Consider the following 5,000-nt stretch of genomic DNA (forward strand, 5'->3'; position numbering starts at 1 on the left):
TGGATTGAAAGACTCAGAGACGTTAAATCCCTTTTCTCTCGTCAGAAACTAGTTCAAAATATGGATTGAAAGATCCAGGGAAGTCCAGCCCTTTTGCCCCCGTCAGAATCAAATTGGACAAAAAATAGATTCAATGATTCAAAGAAGTTTCTAATTCTATTGCCTACGTCAGAAACCTGTCAGCTAAACACTGAATCAAAGATTTAAAGACTCCAAGAAGTTCTATTCTTCTGCACCCGCCAGAACCCTGTCAAATGAACATTGAGTTCAAAGATTCAAAAGAAGTGTAATTCCTGTCACCAGTTTTGGAACGTGGATAATACAAGAACAGTAAACAGACATAGCTTCACAACTTTAGTCTAACAATGTCAAACAACGAAACAAGCGTAAAAAACACACTAAATATTCCAAATGATGATAATAATTCACAAACAAACCCAAGTACAAATTCAGCATGTCGACATACACATTCCAGATGACAAATTATACACACAAAACACACAAACGTCGTCCAGGTCAAACAAAAATGAAACACAAACGGATACACTTGAAACAAAAAACCCAGGTAAAAAACAAAAAGAAAAACAACTATAAAACAGAAACGCAAACAGTTATGGTGAAAAGAAAGGTGTGGAAGGGGAGAGGAATGGGAGGGGCCGGGAGGGGGTGGGGTGGGGGGGGTGGAGTGGGGGGGGGGGAGGGGGAATCAAGGCAAAAGATAAGATGCACTGAAATGTATCCAATCGAAAACAAAGAGTTCGCAGAAGGTCAAGGCTAGAAAAAAGATTAGTGTAAAGATCGGAGGGGAAAAAAAAAGTTCGTAAAGTTTCAAGGAAAAGAAAATGAAACTGTATGCGACGAATCAAAGCCAAAGAAGGACAAGAAAGAAAGAAAGAAAGAAAGAAAGAAAGTGTGAAGGTCAGAGGAAAATAGCGAACAAATTAATAGCCAGTACAAAGTTAATTTGGTCACAAAGAGGTAAGGTTAAGGGGGAAGACAAAGTCACTTCAACATAAAGAGAGAGAGAGAGAGTGGGAGACAGACAGACGGATAGACAGGCAAACAGCCAGACAGCTAGCTAGACAAACAGACAGACAGACGGGGAAACGGACAGACAGACAGACAGACAAACGGACAGACAGAAAGACAAATAGACATACAAAGATAACGAGACAGAGACGGAGAGATATCGACAAAATTGAGGCAGACAGAGAGACAGAAAGACAGAGAAAGATGGACATACACGGACAGACAGACAGACAGACAGACAGACACATACACACACACACACACACACAGATAGAAAAGGAGGAGCAAGGGAAAATATAGAACTGCGACGACACCCCCCCCCCCCCCCCGTCATCCCCAACTCCCCAAAATAGAAAGAAAGAACAAAAGAAAAAAAATAATGAATAAAACTGACATTAGTGCTGACGTCAACAATGCTCGGATGAGGATGCGTCGTCGCCAAAAATAAGGACGGAAAAGGTGAAGGCGGACTTTATCTTTTATCTTATTTCTTTTCTTGTCTTGTCTGTCTTTCTTTTCTGTTATCAAGGGAGTTAACAGCTCTGCCTTATTCCCCCCCCCCCCTCCCCCCTGTGCAGTCTCAGCACCCCTCATTATCTGTACAGTCCAGTCCCAAGTTCAATGTACTCAGTCTGACTCAGAAGACAAAGTGGTGTACTCAATTTCTTATCGGCTGGTGGGGAGGGGTGGGTGGTGGGTGGAGGGGGAGGGGGAGCAGATAAAGGCGGGGGCAGGGGGGAGGCTGGTAGTGGTATACAGTTCGTTGAAAAGAGCAATCCTGGCGCTTGGGAACGTCCATACTCGCAGAAGGGACTGAATGCAGCGCACCTTTAAGCCTGAACGTCTTTTAATTGGTCTTGAGGGGGGTGAGGGAATCAGCCTGGGGCAGTGAGATAGGAGGGGGGTGGGAGCGGGGTGAGGGGACAATGCTTGTTCTTCTGTGTTCGTGGGCTGCAACTCCCACGTGCGTTCGATTGTACGAGTGGGTTTTTACGTGCAGTTCTGTTGCCCCTCCTTGAGGGAAGCCACATCCCATTTTCCGGGTGGTGGTGGCTGGGGAGGTATGCTACTTATATGTTCTTGTTTCCACAACTCAGCGAACGCTGACATGGATTACGGGATCTTTAACGTGCGCATTTGATTTTCTGCATATGCATATACACAGAAGGGGTTGGGGGTGGGGGATGGGGGGCTCAGGCACTAGCTGGTCAGCACATCAGTTGACCCATGATGTAAAAATCATCCCCCTTAACGAACCATGCGCCAAGATGGGGATTTGAACCCAGGCTCCTAAAGACCAACGGCTTTGACCCACTCGGCCATTGCTGCTGTCATACATTCTTTTGACGTCTGTGGGTTCTTGTAGGTGTTCGGATTTTGTATGTTTTATAAAGTTGTGTGCTGGCTATCTGGGAAGCACTGAACACAACGTGGATTGAAATAGACGTGGGTAAATAATTCTATTGGTCTGTTTGTTTTCAATAGGTTTGTCTAACTTGATTAAATCTTTCGTGAAATGGACATGTGTGAGTTGGTCTGTTTACCTTGTTTTCAATAGGCTTGTTTAATTTGATTAGATTTTACGCAAAACAAGTGTGCGTGAGCTGGTTTGTTTACGCCGTTTTCAACATTTCAAATTTTACGTGGACTGACACAGTCGTGGGGGAATTAGTCTTTTAAAAGTTGCTTTGAGGGACCTCCATCTCCCCCCCCCCCACCTCCTTTCTCTTTTTCCTTTGAAACGACAGCATTGAAATGTGGAAATCAATATCGTAACCAAATGTCTACAAATACTAACATGTCTGACGGGAGATCAAAGAAGATTTCTCCTCCTCAACTGACCTTTTTAAGCACAGTTCACATTTCCTTTCAACAAGTTTTAAGAACTGACGGTTAGTCAGCCCACAAAACGTCCCCTTGCAGTTAAGTTGGCTTGAGTTTAAAAGCAACGTTTGATTTGAAGCGCTGAGCTGCAATGGTTAGAAAGAGTTGGGGTGGGGGGGTATGGGGGGTGGGGTCTGTGTCTTGTGTCAAGGAGAAGAACTGAAAGAAGAATGTGACTTCAGTCGTTAGCAGTTGGTTCCTTTGTTCAGCCAAGAAAATTAAATCCCGTCGTTCTCCCTTCTGGGCTCTTGCTTTGTTCCTTGCAGGGAGGCACAAGCTGTTTGGAGTGCAAGTGGCTTTTTGTCTGGCTCCGAGGACTGGCTGTCGTCTCGTGGTTTTGTCTGCTCGTTTTCTCTCTCGGGAGCGTCAGGTTCGTTTTGTTTCGAGTGACCTTTTTGTCTGGCCCTGTAAACTACAGTCTTTTCTCTTTTTTACTTGTTTCTTTGTTGTTGTTGGTGGTGCTTTTGTTTTTCGTGTTTTTTTTTCTTTTTCTTTTTTTTTTTTTCTGAGAACGACAAAGTAAGATAACAATGTGTCTGGCTTTGAGAACCAGAATTTTTTTAAATTTCTTTATGCAAAATTCTTAGAATTTAATCTTGCATCGCCAGTTTCTGTTCAAAAGAACAGCTGTGTGCGTTTCTTGTTTGTAGATAAATAGAACAATCTCACCAGTCTGTAACTAATTCAACGACTAAAATTGACAATAAAATGAAACACTTTGTCCACAGTGACATCTTCGCTGAAGTGTATCATGTATATACCTCTGACCGTAGTTATCATGAGTAAAACGAAAAGAAAAAAAAGAAGAAAAAAGATAGAATGATATCTAAAGGACAAGGGGACAGAACGAGAGAGAGAGAGAGAGAGAGAGAGAGAGAGAGAGACTGGGAGAGAGTGTGTGTGTGAGAGAGAGTGAAAGAAACAGAGAGAAATAGAGACAGAGACGGAGGCCGAGACAGACACAGACAAGGATGAACAGAGAGAGATAGAGACAGAGACAGAGACAGAGACAGAGACAGACAAGGATGAACAGAGAGAGATAGAGACGGAGACAGAGACAGAGACAGACAAGGAGGAGCAAACAGACAGAGAGAGAGAGACAGAGAAAAGCAGAGACAGAAACACAAAGAGAGAGAGAGAGAGAGAGAGGGAACAGAGACAGAAAGAGACAAAGAGGAACAGAGACAGAAAGACAAAGAGAGAGAGAGAGAGGGAGAGAGAGAGAGGGAACAGAGACAGAAAGAGACAAAGAGGAACAGAGACAGAAAGACAAAGAGAGAGAGAGAGAGAGAGAGGGAACAGAGACAGAAAGAGACAAAGAGGAACAGAGACAGACAGGGACAGAGAGAGAGAGAGAGAGAGGGAACAGAGACAGAAAGAGACAAAGAGGAACAGAGACAGACAGGACAGAGAGAGAGAGAGAGAGAGAGAGAGAGAGGGAACAGAGACAGAAAGAGACAAAGAGGAACAGAGACAGACAGGGACAGAGAGAGAGAGAGAGAGAGAGAGAGGGAACAGAGACAGAAAGAGACAAAGAGGAACAGAGACAGACAGGGACAGAGAGAGAGAGAGAGAGAGAGGGAACAGAGACAGAAAGAGACAAAGAGGAACAGAGACAGACAGGGACACAGAGAGAGAGAGAGAGAGAGGGAACAGAGACAGAAAGAGACAAAGAGGAACAGAGACAGACAGGGACAGAGAGAGAGAGAGAGAGAGAGAGGGAACAGAGACAGAAAGAGACAAAGAGGAACAGAGACAGACAGGGACAGAGAGAGAGAGAGAGAGAGAGAGAGAGAGGGAACAGAGACAGAAAGAGACAAAGAGGAACAGAGACAGACAGGGACAGAGAGAGAGAGGGGGGTGTGAGACAAGTGCAACACGGAGTGGCGAGGAGAGACCAGGACGATAGAGGAATGCCCCTTTGATTGATTCACTCGGCACCCAACTCACTGCCCGGCCCTCACACCAGGTAGCCCAGCCCAACTGACTGCCCGGCCCTCACACCAGGTAGCCCAGCCCAACTGACTGCCCGTCACACCAGGTAGCCCAGCCCAACTGACTGCCCGGCCGTCACACCAGGTAGCCCA

General features: G+C 45.2%; 1 protein-coding gene across 1 annotated transcript in view; it reads right to left on the bottom strand.

Annotated features, from left to right (window-relative positions):
* Positions 1-5,000, bottom strand: part of LOC143283564 (uncharacterized) — a 188,407-nt gene that overhangs the window by 80,885 nt on the left and 102,522 nt on the right. The window lies entirely within an intron of this gene.

Source organism: Babylonia areolata, chromosome 6, assembly GCF_041734735.1.
Source record: "Babylonia areolata isolate BAREFJ2019XMU chromosome 6, ASM4173473v1, whole genome shotgun sequence".
Classification (NCBI taxonomy): domain Eukaryota; kingdom Metazoa; phylum Mollusca; class Gastropoda; order Neogastropoda; family Buccinidae; genus Babylonia; species Babylonia areolata.